This window comes from Theropithecus gelada, chromosome 12, assembly GCF_003255815.1.
Source record: "Theropithecus gelada isolate Dixy chromosome 12, Tgel_1.0, whole genome shotgun sequence".
Classification (NCBI taxonomy): Eukaryota; Metazoa; Chordata; class Mammalia; order Primates; family Cercopithecidae; genus Theropithecus; species Theropithecus gelada.
In genome coordinates, this window is record NC_037680.1 from 104,743,899 (window position 1) to 104,769,986 (window position 26,088).

Here is a 26,088-nt window from a genome sequence, read left to right on the forward strand (position 1 = left end):
GTACTGTAAGTCCAATAAACCCTTTTTCCTGCATAAATTATCCAGTCTCAGGTATGTCTGTATCAGCAGCATGAAAATGGACTAATAAAAGAGACCAGCCAATTAAAGTCTCTATGATTGTGAGTGAAGTACTTCAAACACTTGACGTAAAAAGGACCTGAGAGATTGCTCAGAATTGCAGGAATAGTCTTGGGCTTATCCATACCAAACCATCAGCACAGAGAAGTAGTATTTATCTTTCAAAGTGTTGGCTATTTGCTCTAGAATACATGTTGGAGATGTTGGAAGACTTTTCTGTAAGGGGCCATGTAGTAAGTATGTTAAACATGTATACTGTAAGGTTTCTGGTGCATTTACTCAACTCTTCTGTGGTGGTGGTGTAGGAGTCATAGACAATAAGTAAATGAGTGGTGTGAATGTGTCTCAATAAAACTTTATTAACAAACAGATGCCAACAAGATGGTGGAATAGGACTCTTTAGCACTCCTACACCTACAGAAACATCCAGTCAAACAACTTTCCACACACAAAGATACCTTCACAAGAACTATGGAGACCAGGTGAGAGATTACAGCATCCCCGTGTAGCAGAGAAATAAGAAAAGACACATGGAACAGTGTAGGAAGGACAGTGTGACATTACTCACATCACCCAACTCCAGGTAGCATAGAGTAGCCAGAGATACCCACTGAGTAGGAGAATGAGAGGGAAGTGAGCACCAGCCTTTGCCTCAGACCTCAAAACCAGGCCCCTCCAAGTAAAACCCCCACAGCCCCAGACTCTAGGCTAGTACCCATGAACGGAGCCTCCAGGCACCCTCCAGAACCCGGCAGGATCCCCTAGCCCCCCAGGCTTTAGGCCTATGTCACAGACTCAGTGTTTGGGCCTCTGCACTGCCAGACTGACCCTAATGGCCACAGCAGTGATCCCCAACCTTTTTGGCACCAGGGACTGGTTTTGTGAAAAATAATTTTTTCATGGAAGGTCAAGGGGAGGTGGGGCTTAGGGGTGGGGTGGGCAATGGTTTCAGGATGAAACTGTTCTACCTCAAATCATCAGGCATTAGATTCTCATAAAGAGTGTGCAATCTAGATCCCTCGCATATGCAGTTCATGATAGGGTTTGTGCTCCTCTAAGAATTGAATGCTGCTGCTGATCTGACAGGAAGCGGAGCTCAGGTGGTAATGCTTGCTCATCTGCCACTCACCTCCTGTTGTATGGCCTGGTTCCTAACAGGCCACCAACTGATATGGGTCCATGGCTCTGGGGTTGGGGATCCCTGGCCCACAGCACTAGGCTGGCCCCTGTGAACCCAGGTTTCAGGTTTGCTCCAGTAGACCCTAGCAGCAGGCTGGACCCTGTGGACTGAAGTTCCAAGACCACTCCTGCAAGATCCAGGCTCCAGGCCTAGACCTATCCCCAGGGACTCAAGCTCCAGGCCTTTCGCATCACTGGGCCAGCCTTTGTGAACTCAAGCTCTAGGCCTACCCCAGTGGATGCATGTGTCAGGGCCATTCTAGTGCCTGACCAGCCCCTGCAGACTCAGGCTCAAGGCCCACCAGCTCCAGGTCAGCCCCTGTGGACTTAGGGTTCAGCAAGTCCCCTTGAATATAGGCTGCAGGCCCATCTTCATGCACCCAGGCTCCAAACCTATCTGCACAAACCTAATCATCAGGTTCACCCCAGTGGATCCTGGCCTCTGGTCCATCCCTATGGACCCAGGCTCAAGGCCTACCTGCCAGGTGATTCAGGCACAGGCCAGCCAGCCCCTGAACGCTAGCAGCAAGGCCTCCCTCAAACTGCAACATGCGCATATCCACAGGCAGAAGAATGAAATTAGACCCTTATTTCATACCGTAGACAAAACTAAACTCAAAATGGATTAAAGATTAAAATGTAAGGCCTAAAACTGTAAAACTACTTGAAGTAAATAAAATCATTGTTACTTCAAATATGAACCCAAGAGCATAGGTAACAAAAGCAAAAATAGACAAATAGAATTACATCAAACTGAAAAGCTTCTGCACATAAAAGGAAACAATCAACAGAGTGAAGAGACAACATATGGAATGGGAGAACATATCTGCTAACCATGCGTCTAATGGGGTTAATACCCAAAACATATAAAGAACTCAACTCAATAGTAAGAAAACAAATAACCCAATAAAAATTGGCAAATAATATAAATAGACATTTGTCAAAATAAGACATACAAATGGCCAACAGGTATATAAACAAAAAATGCTTAACGTTCCTAATAATCAGAGAAATGTATTAAAACCACAACGATGGCCAGGCGCGGTGGCTCACGCCTGTAGTCCCAGCACTTTGGGAGGCCGAGGTGGATGGATCAGCTGAGGTCGAGAGTTCGAGACCAGCCTGGCCAGTGTGGCGAAACCCCATCTCTACTAACAATACAAAAAATTAGCTGGTCATGTTGGTGTATCTGTACCTGTAATCCCAGCTACTCAGGAGGCTAAGGCAGGAGAATCACTTGAGGGAGGTAGAGGTTGCAGTGAGACATGAGCACGCCATTGCACTCTAGCCTGGTCAACAAGAGTGAAACTCCGTCTCAAAATAAAATAAAATAAAATAATAAAATAAAACCCCAATGATATATCATCTCACACCAGTTAGAATGGCTATTATCAAAAAGACAAAAGATAGTAAGTGTTAGAGAGGATGTGGAGAAATTAGAACCCTTGTACATAGTTGTTGGAAATGTACAGCTATTATGGAAACAGTACGGAGGTTCCTCGAAAAATTAAAAATAGAATTACCATATCATCCAAAAATCTTACTACTGGGTATGTATCCTCAGAAAGGAAAATAAAAACTCAGGACCCTATTTCACTCTGCCAAAAGGAAAAAAAATATTAAGCTGAAAGCTGAGTCACGCAAGAAGTTGCCTTTCCTTTTGTTCCTAAGCCGACAGCTACCGAGAAAAGGTTATATATCTCCACAGATAGCTACTCTGTGTTCACCTCATCTTATGTAAGGTGCTGAGTGCAAGAAATACACAATTGACTATTCCCCCACCTGCTCCTTTTCTCCTGCAACATGTGGATTACTGTACCCTCTCTCTTTCCCCTCCAGCCTGCTTTTCCCCTTTAAATATTGAAGCCCTCAAAATCATCTTTGGAGAAAGGCACAGACCACAGACTGTTTCTTTGATTCCATGTTCTTTTCTTCTAGGCATGTCCTTAACCTTGTCAAAATAAATTTGTAAACTGATGGAGATCTGTTTCATATACTTTTTGTTTATAATTCAAAGGATATGAAATAAGTACGTCGAAGAGATACCTGCAATTCCATGTTTATTACAATATTACTCATGATAGCCAAGAAATGAATTACCCTAAATGTCTATCAATGAATGAATGGATAAAGAAAATGTGGTGTATATATTCAATGGAATACTACTCATCCTTAAAGAAAGAATGAAATCTTCTCGTTTGGGGCAACATGGATGGACCTGGTGGATATTAAGTATAAATAAGCCAGGCATAGAAAGACAAACACCACTTAATTTCACTGATGTGTAGAGTTTTAAAAAGTTAAATTTATGTAAGTAGGGATTAGAATGGTGGTTACCAGGGGTTGAGGATGAGGGTGGGGTTGAGAAGATGTTGGTCAAAGGACACAAAATTTCAGTTACAAAGAAGGAATAAGTTCAAGAAATCTACTGTAGAAGATGATGACTGTAGTTAATAACAATGTGTCGTATTCTTGAAAATTGCTAAGAGAGTAAATTTCAAGTGTCCTCACTGCCAAAAAAAAAAAAAAAACCAAAAAAAAAAACAGCAATGTGAGGTAACGTGTATATTAATAGCCTAACTTAGCCTTTCCACAATGTAGACCTATATCAAAACAGCATGTTGTATATGATGAATAAGTACAACTTTTATCTACCAATTAAAAAAAATAAATATTTACAAAACAGGCAGTGGCCCGGGTTTGATTCAAGGACTATATTTTGCCAGCTGCTTTTCTAAAAAATTAAGGATGTGAAATCATAAGATTTCATTTTCCCAATTAGTCCATTAGTTGGCAGGTGACATGGCCGGTAGGAGATCGCTTGGCATTTGTAACTGGAAGACCTGAGTTCAGGCTCAGATTCCATTGCTTTATAATCCTGGACAAGCATTTAACCTTTCAACAACCATGCACATTTCTTCACTTACAATATGTATTCCAGCTACTTCATGGGGTTTCTGTAGAAACTCAGGGAGAAATGTTAGTCAAAGTACTTTGTAAACTAAAGCATTACGTAAGCGGATAAAGCTGTTGTTATTAACAGGTGATAAGTGGGCAGAAAAATTCTCAGGAAGGCTATCTCTAAAATGGTAGCAATAAAAAGCATGTATATTTGTGAAATCACTAAACAGTCACTTATATAATTAAGGGATTCTCTGTCTTTGTATAAAAAGGAATAAGCATATTGTTCAGTCACCATGAAGTCATAGGGCTAGAAATGGGTATAAATAGTGTGAAGACAGTGTAGGAAAGGCTGGGAGACTGGACTCCTAGGTGGATTACTCTTGGCTCCACTATTTACTAGCTGTGTGACTCAGTTGTAGCATTCAAGGTAGCCTTCCCAGGAGAAAATAATACTCCTTACCCCTCAGAGATGCTGTCGGAATGAATGAATCCATCTAATGTGCTTAGGAGAGATTCTGGCAGACCAGAAGTATTAAGTAAATATCAACTTTTTTTTATTGAAATGATTCATGAAGTCATACAACTTAGGAGTGGAAGATCCCACAGAAGTCCTTTACTGCACCACCCTCCGCTAGATGTGGGAATTACCTCCGTGACATCCTGGCTCTGTGTTCACTCTGCGTCTGTTTGAACACTTTCTTTACTAGGAAGCTCATTACCTCACACAGAACTTCTCAGTACAGATAATCTATTCACTATTTCACTTGTTAATACAGGAAAGTTATTTCCTCATAGAAAAAATAAACCTTTCAACCCAAGAAAGCTTACTGAAAAACAAAATAAGGAAGAAAAAAAGCAAGCAATGGATGGGGTATATTACCTCCTTTCACTCTTCCTACACATTTCTAAGCCTGAGTAAAACAATAGGCAGTGTCTTGCCACTTTAAGAAATGATGCCAGAATGGTTGAACTAATTTATATTCCCACTAACAGTGTAAAAGTGTTCCTATTTCTCCATAGCCTCACCAGCATCTATGTTTCCTGGCTTTTTAATAATCGCCATTCTGCCTGGCGTGAGATGGTATCTCCTTGTGATTTTGATTTGCATTTCTCTAATGACCGGTGTTGATGAGCTTTTTATTCATACTTTTTTTGGCCGCATAAATGTCTTCTTTTGACAAGTATCTGTTCATATCCTTTGCCCACTTTTTGATGGTCATCTAGGATCTAGAACCAGAAACACCATTTGACCCAGCAATTCCATTACTGAATATATAGCCAAAGGATTATAATCATTCTACCATAAAGACACAAGGACACGTATGTTTATTGCAGCACTATTTACAATAGCAAAGACTAGGAACCCACCCAAATGCCCATCAGTGATAGACTGGATAAAGAAAATGTGGCACATATACACCATGGAATACTATGCAGCCATGAAAAAATAAATGAGATCATGTCCTTTGCAGGGACATAGATGAAGCTGGAAGCCATCATTCTCAGCAAACTAACACAGGAACAGAAAACCAAACACCACACGTTCTCACTCATAAGTGGGAGTTGAACAATGAGAACACATGGACATGGGGAGGGGAACAACACGCAGTGGGTTCTGTCGGGAGGTGCAGGGCAAGGGGAGGGAGAGTATTAGGACAAATAGCTACTGGATGCAGGGTTTAAAACCCAGATGATGGGTTGATGGGTGCAGCAAGCCACCATGGCACACGTATACCTATGTAACAAACCTGCGCGTTCTGCACATGTACTGCCCAGAACTTAAAGTAAAAAGAAAAGAAAAGAAAAAAAAAAAAAGAAAGAAATGATGCCTACTAGAGGAGTCTTATAGAATGCAATGGTGTTTAAAAAAACTTCTGCTGTCTGCCTCTCAAAGGAATGACTGGCAAATCCAAGCCCATTTCATCTTTCATAGGCAGTGCATGTTCATAATGGCCTCCTGACATTAATAACTAGTATTAAAAATGTTATATTCCAAATATTACTATAGTTAATAATGGTTATATCAACAGTAGAGCATGACTACAAACCGAAAGGTAGTCTCTGCACAACTGAAAACTGCTAAGTCTAAAGGCTGCATAAATTTTTCCTATAATTATTAACAAGCTAAGAAAATAGATCCATTCGCTTCATGTTTTTATACATTTATATCTAAATATTGTTTATTATAAATTGGTATAAGTTTTGTTTTGTTTTCAAGCAAATGATGTGATATAAATTTTCATGCACCACAGGAATCCATTAATTTTGTATCATCTTAAATGTCCTGTGGAGCTTTGTTTTAGGCCATCTCTGAAATGTTCACCATTGATTAATTTTGAGAAGTGCTTTCATATGCTAAAAACCCAAGTGAACTTTCCCTAAGCAAATTAATTTCCCCTTTTGTTTTCGGGCACGTGAACAAGGCTTGGGTCCAGTTTTTTTGCCTTTCCTTGTTCTTTAGATCAAAGGGATCTCTGCTTAGGTGAAGAATGAGAAATGGCTGGATTGAACAGAGAAAAAAATGCATCTTTGCAGGCGAACTTACTAAAGGAAGAAAAATAGTCAATAAAATTGAGTTGTCATAAGAGTGGTTTGAAGCCTGTGGCATTGATTGATGAATTTCCTTTGCTGTTACTGAGATAAACCAAAAATACACCTCTAGTTCTTTTGTCTCTTAGGTAATTCAACAGAATATGTTTTCACAGACTAAGTGCCAGAACAGCAGAGATCTGCTGAGTTATCAGAATACCACGCTGAAGGTCAGTGTAAAATGTATATATGTAAAGGCAGAAAAATCATGCTCTTCTCATTAATTAAGCAAAATATCCCTTTATTCCAATACTGTACTGTTGAGAACAATGAATAAGCATTTGGAAAGGGTCTTAAAATTTTGAGCTCACATAGTAAAGTCACTTGGGAATTTGTGGTAATAAATATCACTCTTAACTTTAATATCATGTTATTTTTGTTTGCCTGTACCTACCTCACATGACTTATCATTGTTATTAGACTAAATTGCAGTAAATTTTACTTGATACAGATATATTTATCCATGGACTTCTGGTTGAAAATAGGTAAATGTTCTGATGACTTCAAGGATATAGGACTAAGCTCTCTTGTAGGCCAATAACATGATTACGTTGGAAAAAATAAATGGCATCAATAGACAATTTGGTCTTCTGTCCAGTTGGTACTACAGAGAATGACTCAATTTTAGTTGTGCAACATTTACCACCCTTTGACAATTCTCCTTTAATGTCTAAGTAGCTTTTAGCTGACAATTGTATTACAAGTCAACACATGTCATATTAAGGGCAACATTTTACAAACAATTTATTTCATGGGCTTATCTTGAAACTGCATTTTTAAAGTTAAACAATCAATGCTGTTGAAAAAGGCTTTTAATGGCTGCTCTGGACATTAAGTGACCTCCGTTACAGGTTTTCAGAATAAGACTAACAAAAACATCTTTTGAAGTTGGACTCCATGTATTATAAGGAACTCTGATTTTTTTGTGTGTGAGAAAAATCTTGCCTCTTTTCACAAATATTCACTTGTCAACTTTATGCAAAAATGAGATGCTCTTCCTCATTGACATTAGGTGCCTTAACTTTCATGAGAGAGGCCAGCCATACCCTCAAGGAGGCTAAATGCTAAAGGATATTACACTACCTCTCACAGAAGACATGAAACTGCTTACTCTATATTTACAAACCCTGCCTCAGTTGTAAACTCAAACATCTCCAAAGGCCAGGCACGTAATATACAGTGAAAAGAACTGGAAATGGAGAAAGTAGTGAGTTTCAGGTCTGCAGTGACAGTGTGAAGAGCTCTGAGGACCAGCTTCCCAGTGAAACAAAAAAATTGGCAAAACATTATGAAAACAAATATAATACCTAGAAATTTCACTAAGGGCATATAGAAAATGAAGAAATATTTATTCAAGAAAATCGACCAAATCTCCGCTAGAAGAGAGAGTCTGTGAAAGTTAAACCACAACCCACTCCCTTCTTTCCCTTGCCTCCTCTCTTTCCAGCACAACTTGACAGAAGCTCCATCTGGGCATCTAAGAAGATGGTGCGTTCTCTCCCCTCAAATCCCAACCAAGAATTACTCTATCTTGCTGGGAAGCAGAGGCTACTCACATTTCTCATCCCTTTTAACTCCAAATTGAAGACACTAAATCCTTAGTGAGTGAAGCCAAGAAGCTGGGGACTCCTTTTTTTCATCTAGGTCCTACCCATAAGATTGAGGTACCACCCCAGATATGTCGGGGTATGGATGCCATGACCACCCTCACTCAAATTTGCTCGAGGGAAGAGGTTCCACACTAAGAGAGTCAAACTGGACACCAGAGGATACCAGTCTACCTCGAGCCCAGAGTAGTGGTTCAGGGAGTTTGCCCAGGAGGAAAGATAGTCTGTGAAAGAGATCTCTGAAGCTCTCCTCAAGGAACTAAGTGTATTTGAAACTGAGTCTGGGAAAGTTCAAGCCTAAGGGTTCTCTCAAAAACAATAGCCCCAGTTAATTAAGAGCAGCAAACTAAATCATTGGCCAGCTAGTGCCCTAGAGAGAACCAGGGAATGAGACAGCTTAAGAAAAGCCCTCGGGGTCAGAACAAAACTCAAAGGCTAGCTCCAAAAGTAACTCCTGCTGAAATTTAATTGGATCAGATTGCTGAGCATTTGTACTCCAGAGCATTGTTGAAAACAATGATAGCACAATCACCTGGCAAATAGTGAGGTCAAGCATTCAGTGTTGTAATACCAAATGAACTAGACAGGCAAAAAGAAAGATCGAGAAAAGACACAGTCAAAGAGACCCATGCTAAGACCAGTGCCATCCTAGGTGGCTGGACAAAGTTTCAAGGCTATGTCCTCTGAGGAATCATACCAAAGGCTTCACACTGCATGGGGGAAATAGACTTCACTAAAATAACCTAGCCAAATTACAAAGCAAATGAAAAATTAAGGAACAACAAAACAAGTCCTAAAGAGAAGGGAATGGGGTCAGTACCAAGAGTTGTTGGATAAAGACAATATGTTATCTAAAATGTCCAGTTTTCAACCAAAAAAAAAATTATGAGACAAGCAAAGAAACAGGAACATGTGGCCCATACACAAGAAAAAATAGCAGGCCACAGAAGCTGACTGTGAGATGTCAGCTTTAACAGACAAGGACTTCAAAATAGTTGCTACAAATATGTTCAAAGAACTAAAGGAAATGGTGCTTAAAGAAACAAAGGTAAGTACGAGGGCAATGTTTCATCAGATTAAGAATATATAAATAAAAAGAGAGAAATTATTTAAAAGAGCCATATGAAAATTCTGGAATTGAAAAGTATAATAAAATGAAAAATTTAATAGGAGAGCTCAACAGTAGATTTGAACTGGAAGAAGAAATAATCAGTGAACTTAAAAGAGAGATTGATAGGGATATGCAACCTGTAAAACAGAGAGAAAATAGAATGAACAGAGACTTTGAGAAATATGGCACACTTTAAGTTCACCAACTACATACAATGGGAATATCAGAGAGAGAGGAGAGAGAGGAACAGCAAATATTTGAAAGGAACAATATCTAAAAACTACAAACTTGCTGAAAAATGAATAGTTGTTCTTTTCTTAGCTGATTCAAAAAGCAATTTCTTAAAAAGAATATGCATAAGTTGTATTCTTAGACTTATAACATATAGAAATGTAATACATTTGACAAACACATCGCAAAGAAAGGGGATAGAACTGAGTTGTATTGCAGTGAAGAAAATGAGACCAGGTAAAATAAAATCACAAGAAAAATGAAAGAGACCTGCAAATTGTAAATATAAAAAATTTATAAATGTATGCTTCCTCTCTATTCTTTTCTTGGATTCTTTAATAGGCATAAAATTATAATAATGTACTGTTGAATTAGGAATATATATAGATGTAGTATTAATAACATTAAAAACACATAAACTAGAAGTAACATTTCTATCTTTCTACAATTAAGTTGGTATACATCTAAAGTGTTATGTATACCATGTATTCTGGGGTGTTGAATTGTAAATGGTAAGTATTACAGCAACCACTAAGAAAATATTTTAAAAATACAGTAAAAATTGCTCTGAAAACTAAAATGTTACACTAGAAAATATTCACTTCATGCAAAAGAAAGAAGTTAAGCAGGAGTAGAGGAACAAACAGAATAAAAGACATATAAAAAACAAAAAGTGCTAAGACAATATAGTTTGGATGTTTATCCTCTCCAAATCTCACGGTGAAACGTAATTTCCAAAGTTGGAGATGGAGCCTTGTGGGAGGTGTTTGGGTCATGGAGGTGGATCCCTCATGAATGGCTTAGCACCATCTGCTTAGTGATGAGTGAGTTCTCAGTTAGTTTATATAAGATCTGGTTGTTTAAAAGAGTATGACACCTTCCTCTTCTCTCTTGCCGTGTGATGCACTGGCTCCCTTTTACCTTCTGCCATGATTGTAAGCTTCTTAAGGCTTCACCAGAAGCTGAACATATACCAGGGCCATGCTTCCTGTACAGCCTACAGAAATATGATCCAATTGAAACCTCTCTTCTTTATAAATTACCTAGTCTCAAGTATTCTTTCATGGCAACACAAATGGACTGACACAGAAAATTGGCACTGTGGAGTGGGGCATTGCTATAAAGATACTTGAAAATGTGGAAGCATTTTTGGAACTGGGTAATGGGGACAGGTGGGAAAAGTTGAGAGGGCTCAGAAGAAGACAGGAAAATGAGTTTGGAAAGTTTGAAAGTTCTTAGAGAATTGTTGAGTGGTTGTGACCAAAATACTGACAGAAATATGGACAGAGAAGCCCAGGCTGAGGAGGCCTCAGATGCAAATAAGAAAGTTATTGGGAAATGGAGCAAAGGTCACCCTTGTTATGCCCTAGCAAAGAACTTGGCTGCATTGTGTCCGTGCTCTAGGGATTTGTGAAAGTATGAACTTAAGAGTGATGATGTAGGGTATCTGACAGAAGAAATTTCTAAGGAGCAAAGTGTTCAAGTTGCAGCATGATTGCTTCTAACCGCCTACAGTTAGATGCAGGGGCAAGGGAATGACTTAAAGTTGAAACTCATATTTAAAAGGGAAGCAGAGCAGAAAAGTTTGGAAAATTTGCAGCCTGGCCCAGTGGTACAGAAAGAATCCAAGCAGGCTGTGGAGGAACCACGTGCTAAAGAGATTAGCATGACAAAAAGGAAGTTAAATGCTAATATTCAAGGAAAAAATGCCTTGAAGCCAATTTAGAAATCTTTGAGGAAGCCCCTCCCATCACAGGCCCAGAGGCCTAAGAGGAAAGAAAGCTTTCAGGGGCCAGGTAGAGGGCACCACTGCCCTGCTCAGCCTTAGGACACTGCTCCCTACATCCCTGCCTCTTTGCTGCAGCCACAGATCAAAGGGCCCCAGGTACATCTCTGGTTGCTGCTTCGGAGAATGTAAGCTGCTGTAAGCCTTGGCAGCTTCCATATTGTGTTAAGCCTGCAGGTGCACAGAATGCAACAGTGAAGGAGGGTTGCCAACTTCCACCAAGATTCCAGAGGATGTTTGGGAAAGCCTGGGTGCCTAGAGGTAGAAGGCCTTAACAGAAGCCACCAGAGAAACTCTACTTGGGAAGTGCTGAAGGGAAATATGGGATTGAAGGCACTGTACAGAGTCCCCACCGAGGAACTGCCTAATGGAACTGTGGGAAGGGGGTTGCTGTCCTCCAGACCCAAGAATGGCAGAGTCACCAGCATCTTGTAACCTCAGCATGGAAAAGCTGCAGGCACTCAACTATAACCTGTGAGATTAGCCATGGGGACTGCACCCTGCAAAGCCACAGGAGTGGAGCTGCCAAAGGTCATAAGAGCCCACCCCTTGCAGCAGGATGCAGGACATAAAATCAAGGATTATGTTGGAACCTTAAGACTTAATGCCTGCCCTGCTGGGATTCAGACTTACATGGGGCCTATTACTCCTTTTTTGGCCAATTTCTCCTTTTTGACATAGGAATGTTTACCCAACGCCTCTACCTCCATTGTATCTTGGAAGTAGATAACTTGTTTTTGATTTTACAGGCTAATAGCTGGAAACAACTTGGCCTTGAGTCTCAAAAGAGACTTTGGACACTGGACTTCGAGTTGATACTGAAATGAGTTGAGACTTTTGGGGACTATTGGGAAGTGATGATTGCATTTTTCAATGTGAGAAGGATATGAGATTTTGGGGGCTAGGGGTAGAATGTTATAGTTTGGATGTTTATCCTTTCCAAATCTTATGTTGAAATGTAATTCCCCAATATTGGAGGTCGGGTGTTGTGAGAGGTGTTTTGGTTTGGGGAAGATTCTTCATCAATGACTTGGCACCAACTCCTTGATAATGAGTGAGTTCTCACTCAGTTCATATGAGATCTTTTTTTTTTAAAAGGGTGATCACCACCCCCCACCCCAACCTTGTTCTCTCTCTTATCATGTGGTGTGCTGGCTCCCTCTTTGCCTTCTGCCATGATTGTAAGCTACCTGAGGCCTCACCTGAAGCTGGGCAGATGCCAGCACCATGCTTCCTATTTAGCCTGCAGAACTGTGAGCCAATTAAATCTCTCTTCTTGATAAATTTTCCAGTCTCAGGTATTCCTTTATAATGACAGAAGAGCAAACTAAAACATATGGCAGCTGTAATTCATCTATATTAAAAATAGTGGTAACATGCAGCTAGATTAAACAGTCCAGTCAAAAGTCAGAGTTTGTAATACTGGATAAAAATCAATATCCTATTATGTGGTGTGAATAAAAGACACAGTAGAGTTTGAAGGAAATAAATAGGTTGAAAGCAAATACAGATTAAAAATAAAAAACATGCAAAAAGCAACAATTAGAAAGCTAGAGTGACTACACTAATATCAAACAAAATAAACTTTAAAATAAAAAATGGAGATCAAAATAGTAGTATGATCCAGCAATTCTACTTCTGGGTTTATATCAAAGAATGATAAAAGTATATCTCCACACAAAACTTGTAGGCAAATGTTTATAACAGTATTATTCGTAACAGTCAAGAAGTAGAAACAATGCAAACCTTCCTCAACTTATGAATAAATAAAACCCACACAATGCAATACTACTAAGCAATAAAAAGAAATACAATATGGATACATAATATGACATGAATCACCTTGAAAACATGCTAAGTGAAAGAATCCAGACACAACAGGCCACATATTGTATGATGCAATTTTTATGAGTAAACAAATTTATGGAAAGAGAAAACAGTCAGGTGTGGTGGCTCACGCCTGTAATCCCAGCACTTTGCGAGGCTGAGGCAGGTGGACCACTATGTCAGGATTTTGAGACCAGCCTGGCCAACATGGTGAAACCCTGTCTCTACTAAAAATACAAAAATTAGCTGAGAGTGGTGGCGGGTGCCTGTAATGCCAGCTACTTAAGAGGCTGAGTCAGGAGAATCGTTTGAACCCAGGAGGTGGAGGTTGCAGTGAGTCAAGATAACACCATCGCACTCCAGCCTGGGCGACAGGGTGAGACTCTGTATCAAAAAAAAAAAAAAAAAAAAAAAAGAAAAATAGACAAATCTATTGGGACATGAAGTAGATTAGCAGTTGCCTGGGCCTAAGGTAGATGGTATGCTTAGGAAGTGATGACGTGATGACTAAGCAAAGTGGAGTTTCTTTTGAGGTAATAAATATGTTCTAAAATTGATACAAGCGTGTGACAATCTTGAGTGTATTGAGAATAACCAAAAATCTAAATATCTAGGTACTTTTGTATAATACTAATTTTTGGTTTTCAGCATGGATTAATAATGCAAATATCTTAAGCCTCAAATATACATGATAATCCTATAATGAATCAATTGTACCTTATGAAACATTTTCTTAAAATTATAATATTTGGAGCGGAGAACCAACCGGAATATTTTAAAAGTGATGTATTCACCGCTAAGAGCTAGTGGATTTAAGCTTCAGGCCTGGCTTTACTACTAATTTACTCTGTGGCCTTGAGAAATCTCTTTTCTTCATTGCTGTTTTGTTTTCTCACCTGAAGAATGAGTAGAATGGGCAATATATCTTCTCAGGTTTATCACAGCTCTTGGGTTGTGCGATTTCACAAATGGAAGCTTAGTCATTTAGTTTGGCAGAATAGAAAAACACTTGTACATTCTATTTGTTTAGCATATGGTGCAAATACATTCACCAGTCGATATTTTATTTTGGTCCTATCACTGGATATGACAGATGATTATTGTAAGAGTGTTTCCAATATCAAAATGTGCCAATGTCAAAGTGTTTTTCATTGGCCTGGCATTTTGCATGCCATTTAAAAAATTAGGATGAAGATGATGAATCAGCTCCTTTGGAATTAATATCCAGTTCAATTAAAAAGTAAGAGCCATGGTCTTGAATTAGATACTGGATTGACTCAGCAGCCCCTGGAGGAATTATGTGATGCTGAGGGTGGCAGTTGGGAACTAGGAATGCAGTTATTCATACCATGGTAACGTTAAAATACATCTCGGAATTAGGTGCTGCAGAGGATTTTGGGAGAAAAAGATACCAGTGACTTTTCAAGGCTGCTGGGGTCTTTTTGCTTTTTTTCTGTGTTCACTTTTGATTTTTGCATTTTAAATATTGAGAAGAAATATGTGGGGCTTTCAGCAACAAAATAGCGATGCTGGGGCTGAAAAGACAGAGCCAGAATTGCAAAACCAAAACAGCTTTGATAATGAATTTACAATGAAGGGTGAGGGAGAAGGTGTGTTTCTCAGGATTATAGATAGGAAAAACGTGTAGATTCCAAAACTGTCAATAGAAATGGGAAATCGGAAAGACAGAACATATTTTTGGACATTTACCTTTAGCCATGTTGAAGTAGGACATTTTGGCCATGTGCAGATGGGAGTACCTAACAGGCACCTGGGCATCAAGTCTACAGTCCAGAGATGGTGGTTATGAATAAATAGCCGTGGCTGAAACCAGGGATATGGAGCGAGGGCAGTGAGCGAGAAGCAACCAGGCTTTTGGGAAGATCTTTGGGAAACATCACATTAAAGTGCCTGGTGGGGAAAGCGGAAGTTCAGCATGGAGATGAAAAAGTAATGATCCCAAAGGTAGAAGAAGAATTAAAGAGAGACTAGTGCTTTTAACGCCATGGAGAAAATAGCTAATTTTCAGAAGCTGTGTAGGGGTGTGGGTTCAGTTCTACCAAGAGCTAAGTAATATAAGCAGTGAAAACATGTCAGTAGATTTGGTGACACTAATAAGAGAAATTTCAGCAAAATGATAAGAAACATAAGCTAGAGAGCAGAGGTAGTATACTTTTTATTATTATTTTAATTTGGTAGTAAAAGAAGAAGGGACATAGTGGCAGTTTGACAGGGAGTGAAGCTAAAGAAAAATATTCTTTGTTTTGTTATTTGCTTTTAAAAGGGCAGTTGGAGAAACATAAGTATTTATAGGATGGAGAACTATATGTAAGAATATAAGAGTGCAGTGGTGAATAGCACTTTCATTAACAATGATGACCATTTGTTCTCTTTTATGACAGAGCAATTTTGAAGGAGCATGATATTAAAGTAATTGAGAAACCAGCTGTCAGTTCCCAATAAAGTAAGTGCAGGAAATTACAGTAAGTTTCCAGGAATTAATCTGAATTTAAAAATTTAGTATGTTTCTCACTGAATTGTCCTGAAGAAGAAATGCTTTAAAGTGTTAAGTAATGTTTAAAAATTTTGCATGAATGTGGGTGGATTGAAAACATCAGCAAGAACTTATGGGGCAGCCAGTGGGTACCAGGGGACTTCAGACTAGTAAAACATGAGCAAAGGAACATAGATGTTTGAAGAGTGGCAAGCATTCTAACGAAGAGCAGTGATCGGGAGTGAGGGCTAATCAGGAGGCAAAGTGTGGAGAGGGCAGATATAGAGGACTTTGAATTGGATACTTGGGTGCAAATACACCTACTGGATTAATTTTTATCTTTTGGATCACTCTCTTTGTTGAGTTTTCATGAGGTAAACTGCTTGCTTATCAGAATCACAGTTTCAGCAGAAATATATGCAAGTCCCTCAGTGTACGTTGGAGATCGGTTCCAGAACAAAACCACCACTCCCGCAATCCCCTCTCCCCACCCTTGAGCACGCCAGTATCTCCTGCATATTCAAGTCCCACAGTTGGCCCGGGAGGAGCTTGCCCATATGAAAACTGCATCCCGTGAATACTTTATTTTCCATCTGAGTTTGGTTGAAAGAAATCTGCTCCTAAGTGGATCTGTTCAATTCAAACCCATGTTGTTCAGGGGTCAACTATGTATATGTGTGTGTGTGTGTGTGTGTGTCTTCAGCAACATTACAGATGCTGTAGTGCTGCTGGGTGCTGTCTGGAATATAAAATGAAAGCTGTCTCTGGTCTATAAAGAAGTGCAATATGTAAGTTTGCAAAGACAGAAATTTTGCTTCTGCTTTTAGTACTTTCTCATTTCCTAACAAACCTCTAGAGTGAGCTTGTCTTATTTTTACAAAAGAAAGAAATAATACTCTGGAGTCTCTAAACTAAAAAAACATACATCCTGGGGGTGTCACTAGTCAGATCCATCTTTAATTACTTCTATTTTAAAAATTTACCCTGAGAATCTAAGTGTTTTTCTTTTTTAAGCTATCCCTTCTAACTAGTTTTTCTAAGATTTTGGAAGAACTGATTAAGACAGACATGTTAATCCAAACAAATAATTTTACTGAAGAGAAATAGAAAATTATGTAGTCAGTATCCTTGAAGTTTAAAGGTATTTTAATGAGAAACATTGTTTATTATTGTTTTTCTTGATTGACAGGTTTTCCCTGCAGAGGATAATTGCTGTCATCGCAGGAATTGCATAAAATTTGAAACTTGAAGCTATTCTGAGCTATTTTAATAATGTACTCTTTTGTCAAAATGAATTTAAAAATAGTTGAGAAATGATATAAAAACCCAAGTTTTAAAAACACACTTCGATTTATTCATCTAATTGTATTTTTATCAGCAAAAATGTCCAGATATATAAAACATTTCATTATATATTTGAAATAAGGCTTACATACTAAAATAATCATCTCTTGCTATTTTGGGGACCCTGGGACATGCAGATTATTGCCTGAGCACTTTCTTTTTATTTTGGTGAAATGCATCATTTGTTTTTTTTCCCCAACTTTTATTTTAGGCTTAGTGGGTACATGTGAAGGTTTGTTACACGGGTAAATTGTGTGTCATTGAGATTTGGTGTGAGAATAATCCCACGACCCAGGTATTGAGCATAGTACCTGATAGGTAGTTTTCCAAGTGTTACCCCTTCCCACACTCCATCTCTAGCAGTCTCCAGTGTCTGTTGTTCCCATCTTTGTGTCCATGTGTACCCAATGTTTAGCTCCCACTTCTAAGTGAGAACATGTGGTAGTTAGCTCAGGACAAAAGCCTCCAGTTATATCTATGTCTGCAAAGAATATGATTTTATTCCTTTTATAGCTGTGTAGTATTCCGTGATGTATATACACCACATTTTCTTTACCCAGTCCACCATTGATGGGTATCTGGTTTGATTCCAGATCTTTGATATTGTGAATAGTGCTGTGATGAAGAGATGAGTACATGTGTCTTTTCAATAGAATGATTTATATTCCTTTGTGTATATACCCAATTACTTTGTATATATGGTGAAATATAGGGGTCTGGTTTCTTTCTTCTACATATGGCTACTCAGTTATCCTGCACCATTTATTGAATACAAAGTCCTTTACTCATTGCTTGTTGTTTTTGACTTTGTTGAAGACCAGAGGTGGTAGATGTACAGCTTTACTTCTGGGTTCTCTATTGTGTTCCATTGGTCTATGTGTCTGTTTTTCTACCAGTATCATCCTGTTTTGATTACTGTGGCCTTGTAATAGAGTTTGGAGTTGGGTAATATAATGCCTCCAGCTTTGTTGTTTTTGCTTAGAATTGCTCTGGCTATTCAGGCTCTTTTTTGGTTCCATATGAATTTTATAATAGTTTTTTCTAATTGTGTGAAAAATGACATTGATAATTTGATAGTAGCATTAAATCTATAGACTGCTTTAGGCAGTATGGCCATTTTAATGATATTGATTCTTTCAATCCATGAACACAGGATGATTTTCACATTTGTTTGTGTCATCTATGATTTCTTTCAGCAGTAATATGTAGTTCTTCTTGTAGAGATCTTTCACCTCCTCGGTTATATGTACTCCTAAGATGGATGTGTGTGTGTGTGTGTGTGTGTGTGTTGTGTTCTTTATTTGGTTCTCACCTTGAGTGTTATTGGTGTATAGAAATGCTACTGATTTTTATACATTGATTTTATATCCTAAAACTTTATTAAAGTTGTTTATCAGCTCTAGGAGACTTTTTGTGGAGTCTTTAGAATTTTCTAGGTATAGAATCATATCATCAGTGAAGAAAAATAGTTTGACTTCTTTTTTTTTTTTTTTTTTTTACTATCTGGAGGCCTTTTCTTTCTTTCTCTTGCCCGATTGCTTTGGTTAGGTCCAGTACCAGAGGAGTAGTGAGAGTGGGCATCCTTGTCTTGTTCCAGTTCTTAAGGGGAATGCTTCCAGCTTTTGTTCTTTAAGTATAATGTTGACTGTGGCTTTGTCAGAGATGGCCCTTGTTATTTTGAGGTATGTTCCTTTGATGACTAGTTTGTTGAAAGTTTTTATCAGGAAGTGATGTTGGATTTTATGGAAAACTTTGTCTGCATCTATGTGATGATAGTATGATTTTTGTTTTTAATTCTGTTTATGCGGTGAATCACATTAGTTGATTTGTATATGTTCAACCAGCCCTGCATCTTAAAATTAAAGCCTACTTGATAGCAGTGAATCAACTTTTTGATGTGCTGTTGGATTCTGTTTGCTAATATTTTGTTGGGTTTTTTTTTGCATGTATGTTCATCAGCAATATCGGCATGTAATTTGTTGTTGTTGTGTGTTTGCCAGATTTTGGTATCAGAGTATTGCTGGCTACACAGAAAGAGTTAGGGGAGAGTCCCTTCTCCTTTATTTTTTGGAGTAGTTTCAGCAGGATTGGCACCAGCGCTTCATTGTACCTCTGAGAGAATGGCCAAGCACTTTTAATGAGAGTGGCCCAGAATTCAGCACAAGCCGCTTTCTCTGTCTACACACTCTCCCGTGTTAGCTGATCTTTACTTTCTGATGGTCACTCTGAAGACCCTCAAATGTCTATCTCTTGCCCTGATATTGCCAATAACTCCAACTTAACACTCAACTATTTTCTTGACTTCTCCATTTGAATGACTAAAGGACATCCAGCATCATCCCCACTTCCTAGCTCCAGCCCATTGTTCCCCTCCTTAGTCTGCCCCTTCCATACACTAGGAGCTTCCATACACCCAGGAACTCAAGCCAAAATCATTGCAGTTATTCCTGATTTCTTTCTTTTCTTCATGTAATTCATTAACGTATGCTGTTTAACATACATGTACAATTTTGTAGCCTACTTTTTATATACAGTTACATTGTTGGCCTTAATTTCCATATGTTTAATTATTTCTTGAAAATCTGGTTTATGAAGGATGCATGAGTCTTCATGATGTAGATGTCCAAAGTTTATTTCATCATTCCTATACTGCTGGGCCTGTAAATTCTCTCTTAAGTCTTGCCATCACCTGTTGTTAAGTATATTGAATACTTATCTGATGCTCACTGTGTGTAGGCACTGTTCTAGCATTTTAAAATTGATAACACCCTTAATCCTTGAATCTATGAGGTAAATACAATTATTATCTCTATTTTGCAGATAAGGAACCTGAGGCAGAGAAAGACTAAACTCACTCAAAACTACATAGCTGGAAAGGGGAGGCTATGGGGTTCAAACCAGTGGTCTGACTCCAGACCCAGGTTCTAAATTGAACTAGTCTGTTTGCTTAGATATACCATTTTGTACCACAACCATATTTTATACCAGTCTGCATGCAACTCTGGTCATTTCTTTAAAATATATCCTTAGAAGTGGATCAATAGTCATACATTTTAAATGCTTTGAGTAGAACACATTACGAAATTATCCTCCAGAAAGATTGTACAACTTTATCAATTTATACTACCCCTGTCAGTTGCTGAGTGTCCTCTGTACTGTGGTTACACTAATATTGGGTGTAATAATTTCAAAGCTCTTGAGCAATTTACTCGGAATAAATGGTCTAATAGTTATAGTTGCATCTCTTTGATTACCAGAGAAGCTTATTTTTCTCATGTGTATGCTAACAGTTGTACCTTTACATATGGCTTTTGCAAACTTTGCTACTGGAATTTTCATTTTTTCATATCATGTTACAGAAACTCATTACTTATTGAGATTAATACTTGAGTTTGTCAAATACGTTGCTTGCCTTTTTAAAAACACAATTGTCATTTGGTTTTTAAATTATGTTTATGTTATTTACTGAAGTATAGACATTTTAAAATTGGTTTCTGCAGTTGCATGATATTAAATAGTCACATAAACAATCACCTATATTTCATTATAAATTACTTTTCATAGTATTAATTATTGGAAGTCTCACTCTGCTTACCTAATTCTTACATATTGTAATTATTTGAGCAAGTAAAATAAAGTCAATGATCTTAATTTTTACTCTGTAGAATTCTACTTACAACATAAGTTCTAATTTGGAGTACATTTAAATACAAGTAAATTTGTAAAAACTTTTTCTTTAATACTTTCAGGATCCAAGATGTTGATAAATGTATGGAGTAGGTCTAAAGCCTGCACTCCATATGGTATTTACTGAATATACTCTAAATTAATGCTGCATTATTTGGCAATTCACTTCAAGTTTAGCCTTCAAGTTGTTTACTAAAAGTTCCTCATTTTTTTTTTTGTTTGTTTTGAAACAGGGTCTCATCTGTTACCCCAGCTGGAGTGCAAGGGTGCGATCATAGCTCACTGCTGCCTCGAACTCCTGGGCTACAGTGATCTCCTACCCCAACCTCACAAATAGCTGGGACTGCAGGTGCTTGCCACCACATCCAAGTAATTTTTTAAATATTTTGTAGAGATGGGGGACTCGTTTCTTTTGCCCAGGCTGGCCTCGAACTCCTGGGCTCAAGTGATTCTTCTACCTCGACCTCCCAAAGTGCTACAAGTACAGGTGTGAGCCACTGCACTTCAGTTTCATGTTTCACTTTTCTTGGTTTCTGTTTCTTCCACACAATCTTCATGGATGTTGAGTCACCTGGCTGCTGTGATGAGTGACTCTTTTCTCAACCGACATTCTGTGTCATGCTTTTCCCCCAATCCACCAAAGAAACCTAATTCATTGTCTTCAAGAGGTTTGATAAAGTTTAGTAGAAATTTCATTTGACTGAAAGTAAAAAAGTTTACTCTGGGTCTGCTGGATTGCCTAAGGTGCCCCAGGAACTGCTGCACAGGAGAGGCTACCCAGATAGGCTTGGGGCTTCCCGCTCTGCTTCACTCAGTTGCCTTGCTTTATCTGTTTTCTTTAGATCTGGATTAAGAAGCAAGCCTCCCCAGGAGGTCCCTTCTGCACTCACCTAAGGGGGATGGGCACGAAAATCCCTGAAAATATGTTAAAATGGAAGAAACAGAACTTATCCAAGGGTCTCTCTCACAGTGTGTTACTGGCTGAAATTGGCAGGAAGAAGCCCTGAATGGCGGCGGCTGAGAGCTGCCTCTCACTGCCCTCTACAGCCTGCTGCTTGCTCAGGTAACTCTTGACGCTGAAACTGCTTCCTAAAGTGAGTGGGTCCAGAGGAATATAGGACCTTTATTTTGCTCAGAGGCTGGATGACTTCTGCTAATGGCAGAAGTCATCTATCTTTTCTGTAGATAGCATTCAGCTCCTCCTTAAATATTGTTAAATAAATATTCAAATAATTAATTCAGTACCCACTGTACAATGGGTGCAGTGGGTACTGAACTAAGAGCCTGAACTAAGATTCCTGCGGGTCTGGGTTCAATCCTGGTTTTATGTATTCAGGTTCCACACTGAAGTGTGTAGAAATAAAGGGACATTGTTCATTTCTTTTTACTCTTTTTTGCTCTACACTTCTCCAAGAAATGTGGGATTATGTGAAAAGACCAAATCTATGTCTGATTGGTGTGCCTGAAAGTGATGGGGAAAATGGAACCAAGTTGGAAAACACTCTGCAGGATATCATCCAGGAGAAATTTCCCAACCCAGTAAGGCAGGCCAACATTCAAATTCAGGAAATACAGAGAATGCCACAAAGATACTCATTGAGAAGAGCAACTCCAAGACATATAATTGTCAGATTCACCAAAGTTGAAATGAAGGAAAAAATGTTAAGAGCAGCTAGAAGGAAAGGTCGGGTTACTCACAAAGGGAAGCCCATCAGACTAACAGCAGATCTCTTGGCAGAAACTCTCCAAGCTAGAGGAGAGTGGGGCCAATATTCAACATTCTTAAAAAAGAATTTTCAATGCAGAATTTCATATCCAGCGAAACTAAGTTTCATAAGTGAAGGAGAAATAAAATCCTTTACAGACAAGCAAATGCTTAGAGATTTTGTCACCACCAGGCCTGCCGTACAAGAGATCCTGAAGGAAGCACTAAACACGGAAAGGAACAACAGGTACCAGCCATTGCAAAAACATGTCAAAATGTAAAGTCCATCGATGCTAGGAAGAAACTGCATCAACTAACGAGCAAAATAACCAGCTAATATCATAATGACATGATCAAGTTCACACAGAACAATATTAACCTTAAATGTAAATGGACTAAATGGTCCAATTAAAAGATACAGACTGGCAAATTGTGTAAAGAGTCAAGACCCATCAGTTTGCTGTATTCAGGAGACCTATCTCACATGCAGAGACACACAGAGGCTCAAAATAAAGGGATAGAGGAAGATCCACCAAGCAAATGGAAAACAAAAAAAAGCAGGGGTTGCAATCCTAGTCTCTGATAAAACAGATTTTAAACCATCAAAGATCAAGAGAGACAAAGAAGGCCATTACATAATGGTAAAGGGATCAATTCATCAGGAAGAGATAACTATCCTAAATATATATACACCCAATACAGGAGCACCCAGAGTCATAAAACAAGTCCTTAGAGACTTACAAAGACACTTAGACTCCCATACAATAATGGGAGACTTTAACACCCCACTATCAACATTAGACAGATCAATGAGATAGAAAGTTAACAAGGATATCCAGGAATTGAACTCAGCTCTGCACCAAGCAGACCTAATAGACATCTACAGAACTCTCCACCCCAAATCAACGGAGTGTACATTCTTCTCAGCACCACATCGCACTTATTCCAAAACTGACCACATAGTTGAAAGTAAAGCACTCCTCAGCAAATGTACAAGAACAGAAATTATAACAAACTGTCTCTCAGACCACAGTGCAATCAAACTAGAACTCAGGACTAAAAAACTCAATCAAAACTGCTCAACTACATGGAAACTGAACAACCTGCTCCTGAATGACTACTGGGTACATAACGAAATGAAGGCAGAAATAAAGATGTTCTTTGAAACCAATGAGAACAAAGATACAACACACCAGAATCTCTGGGACACACTTAAAGCAGTGTGTAGAGGGAAATTTATAGCACTAAATGTCCACAAGAGAAAGCAGGAAAGATCTAAAATTGACACTCTAACATCACAATTAAAAGAACTAGAGAAGCAAGAGCAAACACATTCAAAAGCGAGCAGAAGGCAAGAAATAACTAAGATCAGAGCAGAACTGAAGGAGATAGAGACACAAAAAACCCTCCAAAAAACAAATGAATCCAGAAGCTGGTTTTTTGAAAAGATCAACAAAATTGATAGCCCTCTAGCAAGACTAACAACGAAGAAAAGAGAGAAGAATCAAATAGACGCAATAAAAAATGATAATGGGGATATCACCACCGACCCCACAGAAATACAAACTACCATCAGAGAATACTATAAACACCTCTACGGAAATAAACTAGAAAACCTGGAAGAAATGGATAATTTCCTGGACACTTACACTCTCACAAGACTAAATCAGGAGGAAGTTGAATCCCTGAATAGATCAATAGCAGGCTCTGAAATCGAGGCAATAATTAATAGCCTACCAACCAAAAAAAGTCCAGGACCAGATGGATTCACAGCCGAATTCTACCAGAGGTACAAGGAGGAGTTGGTACCATTCCTTCTGAAACTATTCCAATCAATAGAAAAAGAGAGAATCCTCCCTAACTCATTTTACAAGGCCAACATCATCCTGATACCAAAGCCTGACAGAGATACAACAAAAAAAAGAGAATTTTAGACCAATATCCCTGATGAACATCAATGCAAAAATCCTCAATAAAATACAGGTAAACTGAATCCAGCAGCACATCAAAAAGCTTATCCACCATGATCAAGTGGGCTTCATCCCTGGGATGCAAGGCTGTTTCAACATACGCAAATCAATAAACATAATCCAGCATACAAACAGAACCAAAGACAAAAACCACATGATTATCTCAATAGATGCAGAAAAGGCCTTTGACAAAATTCAACAGCTCTTCATGCTAAAAACTCTCAATAAATTCGGTATTGATGGAATGAATCCCAAAATAATAAGAGCTATTTATGACAAACCCACAGCCAATATCATACTGAATGGGCAAAACTGGAAGCATTCCCTTTGAAAACTGGCACAAAACAGGTATGCCCTCTTTCACCACTCCTATTCAACATAGTGTTGGAAGTTCTGGGTGGGGCAATCAGGCAAGAGAAAGAAATAAAGGGTATTCAGTTAGGAAAAGAAGAAGTCAAATTGTCCCCGTTTGCAGATGACATGGTTGTATATTTAGAAAACCCCATCATCTCAGCCCAAAATCTCCTTAAGCTGTTAAGCAACTTCAGCAGTCTCAGGATACAAAATCAATGTGCAAAAATCACAAGCATTCTTATACACCGGTAACAGACAAACAGAGAGCCAAATTATGAATGAACTCCCATTCACAATAGCTTCAAAGAGAATAAAATACCTAGGAATCCAACTTACAAGGGATGTAAAGGACCTCTTCAAGGAGAACTACAAACCACTGCTCAGTGAAATAAAAGAGGACACAAACAAATGGAAGAACATACCATGCTCATGGATAGGAAGAATCAATATTTTGAAAATGGCCATACTGCCCATGGTAATTTATAGATTCAATGCCATCCCCATTAAGCTACCAAAGACTTTCTTCACAGAATTGGAAAAAACTGCTTTAAAGTTCATATGGAACCAAAAAAGACCCCACATTGCCTAGACAATCCTAAGCCAAAAGAACAAAGCTGGAGGCATCACACTACCTGACTTCAAACTATACTACACACTACAGTAACCAAGACAGCATGGTACTGGCACCAAAACAGAGATATAGACCAATGGAACAGAACAGAGTCCTCAGAAATAATACCACACATCTACAGCCATCTGATCTTTGACTAATCTGACAAAAACAAGAAATGGGGAAAGGATTCCCTATTTAATAAATGGTGCTGGGAAAATTGGCTAGCCATAAATAGAAAGCTGAAACCGGATCCTTTCCTTACTCCTTATAGGAAAACTAATTCAAGATGGATTAGAGACTTAAATGTTAGACCTACAACTAAAAACCCTAGAAGAAAACCTAGATAATAACATTCAGGACATAGGCATGGGCAAGGACTTCATGTCTAAAACAGCAAAAGCAACAGCAACAAAAGCCAAAATTGACAAATGGGATCTAATTAAACTAAAGAGCTTCTGCACAGCAAAAGAAACTATCATCAGAGTGAACAGGCAACCTACAGAGTGGGAGAACATTTTTGCAATCTACTCATCTGACAAAGTGCTAATATGCAGAACCTATAAAGAACTCAATCAAATTTACAAGAAAAAAACAAACAACCCCATCAGA

The 26,088-nt window shown here is 38.6% G+C and overlaps 1 protein-coding gene across 2 annotated transcripts in view; it reads right to left on the minus strand.

The window, feature by feature from the left end:
• SPHKAP (SPHK1 interactor, AKAP domain containing) overlaps positions 1-26,088 on the minus strand; it is a 192,697-nt gene that overhangs the window by 88,399 nt on the left and 78,210 nt on the right. The gene's annotated exons all lie outside the window — the stretch shown is intronic.